Raw genomic sequence first — 12,790 nt, 5'->3', positions numbered from 1 at the left:
TCTTGATTAAAGCTTGTCCAGCAATGCCCAACCTTGGTTTTACCATTTGCCACCTAGCCTTTTCTTTCCCTTGGGTTCTGCAGACTCAAAGGTCATCTTATTTTACCCCCCCCCCCCGGGCCAGTGCTCCTCTGAGTGTTGGTCCACCTGTCAGCTACCGGTGGCCACCAGGGGCAACTCTGGGCTGGCCTACCCGTACCTAGGACAATCTGAGTGTGCCCTGAGAAAGAGATATGTGCAGCTCCTATCGGGATTTGTCGGCACATTCGGGCGGTGTTGCTGGTCTTGTTTTAACCTGTCGAAGTGCCTTGAGTTACCGAGATACCGAGTCTGATCGGAACGTCTTGGGAGGAGGTCTATTCCTTCGTTGACCGTGAGAGCTTGTCATGGGCTAAGTTGGGACTCCCCTGCAGGGATTGAACTTTTGAAAGCCGTGCCCGCGGTTATGGGCAGATGGGAATTTGTTAATGTCCGGTTGTAGATTACTTGAACTAAACTTAATTAAAATGAATCAACCGTGTGTGTTACCGTGATGGCCCCTTCTTGGCGGAGTCCGGGAAGTGGACACGGTGTTGGAGTTATGCTTGCGCAGGATGTTCCTTTAGCTTCTCGCTCGTGCTTCGCCTTCTCTTCTCGCTCTCTTTTGCGTATAAGTTAGCCACCACATATGCTAGTCGCTTGCTGCAGCTCCACCTATATTTGCCTTATCCATTCCTATGAGCTTAAATAGTTTTGATCGCGAGGGTGCGAGATTGCTGAGTCCTTGTGGCTCACAGATACTATAACTCCAGATGCAGGTCCAGGTGATTTCGCTCCAGGTGACGAGTACGAGCTCAAGTGGGAGTTCGACGAGGACTCGCAGCATTATTATGTTTCCTTTCCCGATGATCAGTAGTGGTGCCTAGTTGGGGATCGATTCAGGGCCTTGTCGCACGTTGGGTTCTTTTCTATTTTGGCGCCGTAGTCGGGCCATGAGTGTTTGTTTGATGGATGTTATTTATGTACTCTGATGTGACGTGGCGAGTGTAAGCCAACTATGTTATCTCCCCCTTCATTATGTATTACATGGGATGTTGTAATGATTGCCTGACTTGCGACATTGCCTTCAATGCGGTTATGTCTCTAAGTCGTGCCTCGACACGTGGGAGCTATAGCCGCATCGAGGGCGTTACAACACGGTAACAAGCAGAGACTCACGAAAGATGTGACCCCGTTGCCCCATCTCGAGGACTTGCGGCAAGGGCTAAGAATGCCCGGCCACGCCTCGTAATTATATCGCGGGCACCCTCTAGGTCAACCCGTCTCCACATCACTCGTGGGTACCCCTTAGGGTCGACACGCCTTTCCAAGTAACAGTTGTAAAGTCCAAGTATCTGTGTGTCCAAACATCAAGGGGGAAACCAGAGGAATCACCCCCGGTGAATTCCACTCGATGTAATCATCAAGGTGAACGTAAGAGGGACCACCCTTGAGGTCCACACTTGAGGGTTTGCACGACAGAGTCGTATCAGAAGTCGTTAAAGAGGAAATCACCCTCGATGACCACGACCAAATAGCTACACTACAGGGTTAACATCAGAAGTGCTGATGAGGCCTCACCCTCGACACTCGATAGTAACCCGGTAGTGTCGAGCAACTAAGCCGAACTGATGTGTGGTGCCGGGGCCTAGTCTTCGATCCCGTTGATCGGGTCTTCGATGATGAAGCAGGGGCAACAAGGACAAGGTGGGGGGTCACCGATGGATCACTAACCAACCTATACTAAGCAGTTTAGGATAAGCAGGTAAGTAACAATAAACATGTTACAAAGACAGGCTATGCATCAGAATAGGAGCAAACAATTACAGTAGCAAAATCTAATGCAAGCATGACAGAAAGGAAATGGGCGATATCGGGATGATCAAAGGGGGGGGGCTTTCCTGGAAGCTCTGCTGAAAGAGAAGGGTCGTCGGAGACGTAGTCGATCGCAGGGGCAGCACCGGTCTCGGGGTCTACCGGAGAGAAGAGGGGGAAGAAACAATAAATATAAAGCAAACATAGCATCACAAAGCATAACTTGGCAATATGTTGTGCCGGGTGTGACCTAACGTATGGCTACACGATATAGGTGAAGGGGAAATTCAACCGGGAATGCATTCCCGGTTCCAGAATTGTGTCAGACAGATGACCGAAGGGGAATGTTCCATGTTCAGATAGTTAGAGGCATCTGACAGGTATGTTGTTAGCATATTCGGGTTCGCCTTGTCGTTCTAAGCAACTTTCATGTATAAAGTTTTTCCAACCGAGCTACGGTTTAATTTCTATGAATTTTCAAAGATTAAACCATTTTTTGGAATTATTTAATTTTAACAGAAAGGAATTAATACGTCAGCATGACATCACTATGATGTCAGCAGCCAACAGACCGGTTGACAGGTCAAAAATGACTAGTGGGGCCCAGTTGTCATAGACAGAGGGGCTAACAGATGTTTATTTTAATTTAAACAAAGATAATTAACAGCTGGGCCCCACACGTCAGTGACCCATTAAACTAACTAATTAAGTTCATTATAAAAACATTTTAATTAGTTTAATTACGCGGTAAGGCCCACATGTCAGAGGTATTGGGCTGCCCAGTCAGCACATTGAATGGGTCAACCCAGCCAACGGGGCCCCCATGGCCCACTGGCTGTGACCCAGGGTGGGGCCCATCTAGCCACATCGGCGGCCGACGCCGGAGTTGCTCCGGTGACCCAAAACGCGACGACACGTCGCCAGAACGCGTTGGATTTCATCTATGATGGGTGGTTTCGCGCGCGCTTGGGCGCGTTCGAACGAGCAGCGAGTGTCGCGTCTAGTGGTGGTGGTGGTTTCACCGGAATCGGCACTGGCGACGAGCGGAGGCGGCGGCGTTCTCGGGCGCTCATCGAGCTAGGTGCTTATGGGGCACGGGAAGACGTGTGCACGTGTGCGTTGGGGTGCGGGCGTCGAGCCACGTCGAGTGGTGCTGGTGACGACCGTCGGGGTGCATTGTGGCGACAGCGGCGAGCTCGCGAACGGCGGGACCGATGTTAGGAACTACTAGAGGGAGAGAGGAAGGGTGCCTCAGGCGTGGTGGATCACAGTGAAACCGTAGGGGGGTGGCAGCGGGCTCGAGGGAGGCTCGGGGTAGGCCTGTAGCAGATGGCGCAGCGGCGGCGATCCCCGGCGACCAAGGAGGAAGAAGCAGTCGATGCAGAGGTGAGGAGCTCCAACTGGCGGCACCAGTCGATGGATAGGGCGACGGTGGACCTCGTAGACGTGTCGACGAGGTGCGGGGGCGGTGGCCACGATGGGGCGAAGTGGCCGGTGACGAGTGCGTCGTGCAGGTGGAGGGAAAGGGGATTTGGGGAGAGCCCATAGGGGAGTGGGGCGACAGAGGAGAGCGGGGGAGTGAGTGGAGAGCAGGGGAGAGGACCGAGGCGTCGGGGTCTTATCCCCCGCAATCGACACCGACGAGGCGGCTCGGTGGCGACCGTGGGCACGGTCGGATGAACAGGGAGGGGGAAAAGGCGACCCAACGAGGAAGGTGGGCCCGCATGCTGGGACGGGCCGAGGCCCAGGGGTGCAGGGGACTTTCTCTCTCTCCTCTGCTTTTCCTTTTTCTTTTTAAAGCTTTTCTGTTTCAAATAGTTTATGCCATTTAAACACTTTAAGAAAATGTTGGTTCACCACCATAATTAGGTAAGGAATATTAGCAACATCTTGAACATTTTATATTTGACATTTGAAAACTTTAAATTTTGAATTTATTTTTAAATTTGAATTCGAATCGGTTTTGAATCCAAGTGAGATTAGCAACAGTAACAGTGATGATCTGGCATCATTTGCAGGGGATTACTGTAGCTTGATTATCCGGGCGTTACAAATCTCCTCCACTACAAGAAATCTCGTCCCGAGATTTAAGAGGTGGAGTAAGGAGAGAAGAGTTGGTTATGAAATTCTAACGAATCTTCCTTTTCGTGTTGCTCTCATTGAAGTGGTTAATCCATAACGTTGATGTCTTTAATTCGCTGCATCAGGGCATCATGATGAAGTTGTCGTCCTTCCTTCAGGATCTTCACCGAACTTACGAAAGGATAATAGGGGAAAAACTCTATAAGGACGGGTTGTAACAGGACTGAGCATCGGACGGTTAACTCGTGGGAAGAAGCATAAGTATCTCTCGAGTTGAAACTTAAGAAGATATCGAGAGCAAAGTAAGAAGGTACCATAAAAAGTTTCAAACGGATAGGCAATCGTTCGATGTCTGAAGCAACATGCGAAAGAGATCCAGAGCAACAAGATTGAGTATTGCATCTATTACCAAAATAGATCACTAGGAAGGTGGCCCGTGAATTACATATGAGGCCACGCGCGAGGAATAACTTTGGAAACCGGGGGTGTATAGGAGAGTCAGGTTTCGATCCTGTGGAGTTGTGGGTTATGGGCCCACCATGTGGGTTGAAGGTAGAAAGGACACTGACAACTTGCACGATCATGTAAGCAAGGCAAGTCAGAGGATAGCCTGTCAGTTATGCCGGCCACAACATTGGTACCAAGGGCGAGGGATGAAGAGAACCATTTCCTGCTCGTTGAACGAGGCGGACCAATAGGCAAAGTTCTTGTCCATCAGTGGCTACCGAAATGTCATCAACAATAGTAACAGGGTTTTACTGACAGAGTTGTATACCGAGGTGCTTACTTAAGCAGGTATTATTAGTACTTAGATCATATAATTTATAAGAGAGGTAAAACAAACCAACGGAAAGGGAAATGTGTTTATACACAAGATTTAGGAGTGTAACGTTTCCCAAGGAAAAGTAGAGCATGATATACATGTTAGATCAACAAGTACATCACCATTTGGATAGAGGGGCAAGGGAATTCATGGTGGTATCCATACAACGGAGTTTGGATAATAGAGCAAGAAACATTTGGCAATGCACTTCCAATGTTCTTGTTGTTGTTCGGCGTACCACAGTCATGCTTCAGGTAACATTAACATGGTGTTTCAAGTAGGGGTTGGAGTTGAAGATCACAAGAAATACTCAAGGAACAATTGCAAGAATAGCAACGAGTCCAAGGTATAACCAAGACATGATCAAACATGTGTTGGAAAGAAGACAAGGGAGTTGTCAATGATAACTCAAATCATCAAAGGTCAAGGATGGTAGTTCTCATCATGAATTCGATTCATATGCTGGAGAGCTCAGAATGTAGACGAGCACAACACAATTGTCGAGATTTCAGGAAGATGTAATCGATCGGCGATGACATCAAGTCAAAGGAATGATGAAGCGAAAAGTTATTGGAACCACGGGTACGACACAAATTCGAAACCAAGCTTGTTGTTCAGGGCGAAATGATAAGATGAGGAAGAGCGACGTAAGCTTAGCTCATCATTGAAAAATTGTGCTCAGGGAAGGACCAGGTAGCATAGTTAAAATTTAGGACGATAAAGATGTAGCCAATCAGGCTAGGAATGATGTGACGGAGTATCACTTCAATTTAGAATTTACAAGAGGTAGTGCAATGACACATTATCCTCGAGATAACATGAGGCAATACTTGAAGGTAGATCAAATTAGAGGTTGGATAGGTGAAATGACTTGCAGGAGACAAGTATTTTAGCTTGTCCGGGAAATGGAATTAAGGAGAAACTATGGTCAGAACCACGGTTATGAATGATCAAACCACCTATACAAGATGAACTTATAACAAGGGGTAATTGTTTTTACGAGCAGTTTCCATGATAAGTTCTACATTGGGCCCATGGGCATGAACACTAAGGTTCCAGGTCGACTCCCACTTCTTCAATGCATAACCTTTCATTCACTCCTCGTTTTCGAAGAATTTTTAGTGCGAAAGATTTATATGGTGAAGCACCAGAAGAGTATGACTCGCATCTCTTTTGAGTTCATTCGGATTAGGAAGGCATGGATTCAACCCGTAGGGGTATCTTAGGAACATATACCACTAAGTTCCAGAGGATATAACATTAGCTCAATAGCACAACATGGTTGACAATAAGCAGAGAATACAATTTATCAAAGGCATTATGTATCAGGGGAAGAACTCAAGGATTTGAGAATAAGCAGGAACGATTAGATAATAATCCAACAAAGGATTTGGTCGTCCACAAAGGATCTGATGTGATTATTGGTACTCAACCAGAGGAAGAAAGAATGCAAAGACATCGGATTATAGATATATCTGAATAAATTCAAAGCTTAAATACAAAAGGGATTACAATTTTTAAATCAGAAGATCAGAAGCAGAGGCTCTGATCAAAACATAATTGAGTTGAACCGATATAGATCGACAATCGATCAAGGTTTGATTTGCCAAGAACAAGCTCAAGTTCGGAGTGACGTCTGAGCCAGAAGGGTGAATGCTAGGATCTGATAGGATTGCAAGCATTCGCAACATATTGGATTAAGGGACTCGAAACAATAATGACAGAGGATGTCAACGGAGCTTACTAGAAATATGGAATTAACCATAATGCAGGCACGCAAGACTTTCCAAAGCAATAGGTTGCAAAGGATTCTTGGAAGGTCGAATAGCATTTTGGGGTATTTTGTGAAACACATGAATAACAAGGAATGAAAAATCCTCGATAAGTGTGAGCAATTATTTGAACATGTATTCATGTGGAAAAAAGAGCTGCAAGGCAGCAGGAACAATGGATTCTCGGAATATTGGAAAGTATTTCAGGGTATCTTGTAATAACAAGAGAACTGGAAATGAAGGTATGGACGACAAGTGTATGCAGCTATCCATAGGGATTTATCGGTGATAGGGAATTGCAACGGCGAAGGGCACAAGGGTCTCGGGAAAAACATCAGAGAGTATCTTTGAAATCTCCTGGTGCACCAAGCAATCATCTGGAATGAAGGGCTCTCCGGGAGGAAATAGTTACGAGAACCTAATGTTACAGTTAACAAAAATCATTTAACCCGAATAGAAAAGAGATCAGAGTCCTAGAGTATAGACGAGTAATAAAAGATCCTAATACCACCCAATGGCGATGTGGGCCGTAAGCCACACAGCCATGTTAGTAAAAGTTTTTCAATGACTAGACTCGACTTCGGCTGAGGAGTTGGAAAGGGGGCTACCTACAGGCAGTCGGCTCTGATACCAACTTGTGACGCCCTTGATTCAATCGTACACTAATCATACACGCAAATGTGTACGATCAAGATCAAGGAATCACAAGAAGATATCACAACACAACTCTAGACACAAATTAAAATAATACAAGCTTTATATTACAAGCCAGGGGCCTCGAGGGATCGAATACATAAGCTCAAAAACACAAGAGTCAGCGGAAGCAACAATATCTGAGTACAGACATAAGTTAGACAAGTTTGCCTTAAGAAGGCTAGCACAGAAGCATCTACGATCGAAAAGGCAAGGCCTCCTGCCTGGGAGCCTCCTAACTACTCCTGGTCATCAGCGGTCTTCACGTAGTAGTAGGCACCGGCGGTGGCATCTGGCTCTTAGGCTCCGACATCTGGTTGCATCAATCGGAAAGAAAAAGAAAGGGGGGAGAGGGAGCAAAGCAACCGTGAGTACTCATCCAAAGTACTCGTAAGCAAGGATCTACACTACATATGCAACATTATCAAAGGAAGGTTGTATATGTGGACTGGGCTGCAGAAATGCCAGAATAGAGAGAAGGCCTAGTCCTATCGAAGACTAGTATCTTCTGGAAACCACCATCTTGCAGCAAACAGGAGGGAGTAGAGTAGCATAAAGTAAAGTAGTAGTAGTGTTATCAACCTCGGCCAGGGATCCTTTCTTGACTCCCTGCAAGAAAGCAATCCCAGAGCCATACTATCCATTTCTCATCACAATCCAATTCTCATCACAAGTATCCAGTTCTAGTTGTATCGATCGAGATATAACTCCAAGTGTCCGTTACCGTAGGACAGGCTATCGATAGATGTTTTCTTCCCTGCAGGGGTGCACCAACTTACCCACCACGCTCGATTAACTCCGGCCGGACAAACTTTCTTGGGTCATGCCCGGCCTCGGCCAAACAATACACCGCAACCCGGCCTAAGCTTAATAGAGAGGTTAACACGCCGGACTAAACCTATGCCCCCAGGGGTCATGGGCCATCGCCCCGGGAACTCCTGCATGTTGCGGACGCGGCCGGTGAGCAGACCTAGCTACCTCCTTAAAAAAGGCAGGTGCTTACCAGTCCAACCCGGCGCGCGCCGCTCAGTCGTTGACGTCTATTAAGCTTCGGCTGATGGATACGACACAGAACGCCCATACTATGCCCACGTGATGGTTAGTGCTATCAGTCCAGATGCCCCTCGGATCAAATATCCAAATCTTAGTGGATTAGGAACGCGCGGTATCAAGCAGAGACTCACGGAAGATGTGACCCTGTTGCCCCGTCTTGAGGACTTGCGGCAAGGGCTAAGAATGCCCGGCCACACCTTGTAATTATCTCGCAGGCACCCTCCAGGTCAACCCATCTCCACATCACTCGCGGGTACCCCTCAGGGTCGACCCACCTTTCCAAGTAACAGTTGTAAAGTCCAAGTATCCGTGTGTCCAAACATCAAGGGGACAACCCGAGGAATCACCCCCGGTGAATTCCACTCTATGTAATCATCAAGGTGAACGTAAGAGGGACCACCCTCGAGGTCCACACTTGAGGGGTTGCACAATAGAGTCGTATTAGAAGTGGTTAAAAAGGAAATCACCCTTGATGACCACGACCAAATAGCTACACTACGGGGTTAACATCATAAGTGCTGATGAGGCCTCACCCTCGGCACTCGATAGTAACCCAGTAGTGTCGAGCAACTAAGGGGAAGTGTTGTGCGGTGCCGGGGCTTGGTCTTCGATCCCGTTGATTGGGTCTTCGATGATGAAGCAGGGGTAACAAGGACAAGGTGGGGGTCACTGATGGATCACTAACCAACCTATACTAAGCAGTTTAGGATAAGCACGTAAGTAACAATAAGCAGGTTACAAAAGCAGGATATGCATCAAAATAGGAGCAAAAAATTATAGTAGCAAAATCTAATGCAAGCATGACAGAAAGGAAATGGGTGATATCAGGATGATCAAAGGGGGGGCTTGCCTAGAAGCTCTGCTGAAAGAGAACGGTCGTCAGAGACATAGTCGATCGCAGGGGCAGCACCGGTCTCGGGGTCTACCGGAGAGAAGAGGGGGGAGAAACAATAAATATAAAGCAAACATAGCATCACAAAGCATAACGTGGTAATATGTTGTGCCGGGTGTGACCTAACGTATGGCTACACGATATAGGTGAAGGGGAAATTCAACCGGGAATGTATTCCTGGTTCCGGACCTGTGTCAAACAGATGAGTGGAGGGGAATGTTCCATGTTCAGATAGTTAGAGGCATCTGAAATGTATGTGGTTAGCGTATTCGAGTTTGTCTCGTCGTTCTGAGCAACTTTCATGTATAAAGTTTTTCCAACCGAGCTACGGTTTAATTTCTATGAATTTTCAAAGATTAAACCATTTTTGGAATTATTTAATTTTAACAGAAAAGAATTAATACGTCAGCATGACATCACTGTGATGTCAGCAGTCAACAGACAAGTTGACTTGTCAAAAATGACCAGTGGGGCCCACTTGTCATAGACAGAGGGGCTAACAGATGTTTATTTTAATTTAAACAAAGATAATTAACAGCTGGGCCCCACACATCAGTGACCCATTAAACTAACTAATTAAGTTCATTATAAAAACATTTTAATTAGTTTAATTACGCGGTGGGACCCGCATGTCAAAGGTACTGGGCTGCCCAGTCAGCACGTTGACTGGGTTAACCCAGCCAACGGGGCCCCCATGGCCCACTGGCTGTGACCCAGGGGTGGGGCCCGTCTAGCCACGTCGGCGGCCAGCGCCGGAGTTGCTCCGGTGACCCAAAATGCGGCGGCGTGTCGCCGGAACGCGTCAGATTTCATCTATGATGGGTGGTTTCGCGCACGCTTGGGCGCGTTCGAACGAGCAGCAAGTGCTGCGTCAAGTGGTGCTGGTGGTTTCGCCGGAATCGGTGCTGGCGACGAGCAGAGGCGGCGGCGTTCTCGGGCGCTCGTCGAGCTAGGTGCTTAGGGGGCACGGGAAGATGCGTGCACGTGTGCGTTGGGGTGCGGGCGTTGAGCCACGTCGAGTTGTTCTGGTGACGACCGTCGGGGTGCATTGTGGCGACGGCGGCGAGCTCGCGAACGGCGGGACTGGTGTTAGGAACTACTAGAGGGAGAGAGGAAGGGTGCCTCAGGCGCGTGGCTCACAGTGAAACCGTAGGGGGGTGGCAGTGGGCTCGAGGGAGGCTCGGGGTAGGCCTGTAGCAGACGGCACGGCGGCGGCGATCCCCGGTGACCGAGGAGGAAGAAGCAGTCGGCGCGATCGATGCAGAGGTGAGGAGCTCCAACTAGCGGCACCAGTCGATGGATAGGGCAACGGTGGACCTCGTAGACGTGTCGACGAGGTGCGGGGGCGGCGGTGGCCGCGGCGGGGTGAAGTGACCGGTGACGAGCGCGTCGTGCAGGTGGAGGGAAAGGGGATCTGGGGAGAGCCCAGAGGGAAGTGGGGTGACAGAGGAGAGCGGGGGAGTGAGTGGGGCGCAGGGGAGAGGACCGAGGCGTCGGGGTCTTATCCCCCGGAGTCGACGCCGACGAGGCGACTCGGTGGCGACCGTGGGCACGGTCGGAGGAACAGGGAGGGGGAAAAGGCTACCCAGCGGGGAAGGTAGGCCCGCATGCTGGGATGGGCCGAGGCCCAGGGGTGCAGGGGACTTTCTCTCTCTCTCCTCTGCTTTTCCTTTTTCTTTTTAAAGCTTTTCTGTTTCAAATAGTTTAGGCCATTTAAACACTTTAAAAAAATGTTGGTTCACCACCATAATTAGGTAAGGGATATTAGCAACATCTTGAACATTTTATTTTGGACATTTGAAAACTTTAAATTTTGAATTTATTTTTAATTTGAATTCGAATCGGTTTTGAATCAAAGTGAGACTAGCAACAGTAACAGTGATGACCTTGCATCATTTCCAGGGGATTACTGTAGCTTGATTATCCGGGCGTTACAAATCCTGTCCTGGAAGTCACATTGTTGGACAACAGCGAACCTACTAACTATGAAGAAGCTATGATGAGCCCAGATTCCTAAAGATGGCTTAAGGCCATGAAATCTGAGATAGGATCCATGTATGAAAACAAAGTGTGGACTTTGGTGGACTTGCCCGATGATCAGCAAGCCATAGAAAGTAAACGGATCTTCAAGAAGAAGACTGAAGCTGATGGTAATGTTACTGTCTACAAAGCTCGACTTGTTGTGAAAGGTTTTCGACAAGTTCAAGGAGTTGACTACAATGAGACTTTCTCACACGTAGCGATGCTTAAGTTAGTCTGAATCATGTTAGAAAATGCCGCATTTTATAATTATGAAATCTGGCAAATGGACGTCAAAACTGCATTCCTTAATGGATTTCTAAAGAAGAGTTGTATATGATGCAACCAGAAGGTTTTGTCGGTCCTAAAGGTGCTAACAAAGTGTGCAAACTCCAGCGATCCATCTATGGACTCGTGCAAGCATCTCAGAGTTGGAACATACGCTTTGATGAAGTGATCAAAGCATATGGTTTTATACAGACTTATGGTGAAGCCTGTATTTACAAGAAAGTGAGTGGGAGCTCTATAGCATTTCTGATATTATATGTGGATGACATATTGTTGATTGGAAATGATATAAAATTTCTGAATAGCATAAAAGGATACTTGAATAAGAATTTTTTAATGAAAGACCTCGGTGAAGCTACTTACATATTAGGCATCAAGATATATAGAGATAGATCAAGACACTTGATAAGATTTTTCAATGAGTACATACGTTGACAAGATTTTGGAGGAGTTCAAAATGGATCGGTTAAAGGAGTTCTAGCATGTATTGTAAGGTGTGAAGTTAAGTAAGACTCAAAGCCCGACCACAGCAGAAGATAGAGAGAGAATGAAGGTCATTCCCTATGCCTCAGCCATAGGTTCTATAAAATATGCCATACTGTGTACCAGACCTATTGTGTACCCTGCCATGAGTTTGGCAAAGGGGTACAATAGTGATCCAGGTGTAGATCACTGGACAGCAGTCAAAATTATCCTTAGTTATCTAAGAGTACTAAGGAAATATTTCTCGGTTACGGAGGTGATAAAGAGTTCATCGTAAAGGGTTACGTCGATGCATACTTTGACACTGATCCAGATGACTCTAAGTCTCAATCTGGATACATATTGAAAGTGGGAGCAATTAGCTAGAGTACCTACATGCAGAGCATTGTAGACATAGAAAAATTGCAAAATACATACGGATCTGTATTTGACAGACCCGTTAAGTAAATCTCTCTCACAAGCAAAACATGATCACACCTTAGTACTCTTTGGGTGTTAATCACATGGCGATGTTAACTAGATTATTGACTCTAGTGAACTCTTTGAGTGTTGGTCACATGGCGATGTGAACTATGGGTACTAATCGCACGATGATGTGAACTATTGGTGTTAATCACATGGCGATGTGAACTAGATTATTGGCTCTAATGCAAGTGGGAGACTGAAGGAAATATGCCCTAGAGGCAATGATAAAGTTGTTATTTTATATTTCCTTATTCATGATAAAGGTTTATTATTCATGCTAGAATTGTATTGATCGGAAACTTAAATACATGTGTGAAGACATAAGCAAATACCGTGTCCCTAGTAAGCCTCTACTAGACTAGCTCGTTGATCAAAGATGGTTAAGGT

The sequence above is a fragment of the Triticum dicoccoides genome, chromosome 1B (genome assembly GCF_002162155.2).
Source record: "Triticum dicoccoides isolate Atlit2015 ecotype Zavitan chromosome 1B, WEW_v2.0, whole genome shotgun sequence".
Classification (NCBI taxonomy): Eukaryota; Viridiplantae; Streptophyta; class Magnoliopsida; order Poales; family Poaceae; genus Triticum; species Triticum dicoccoides.
Note: the sequence above shows the minus strand (reverse complement) of the source record.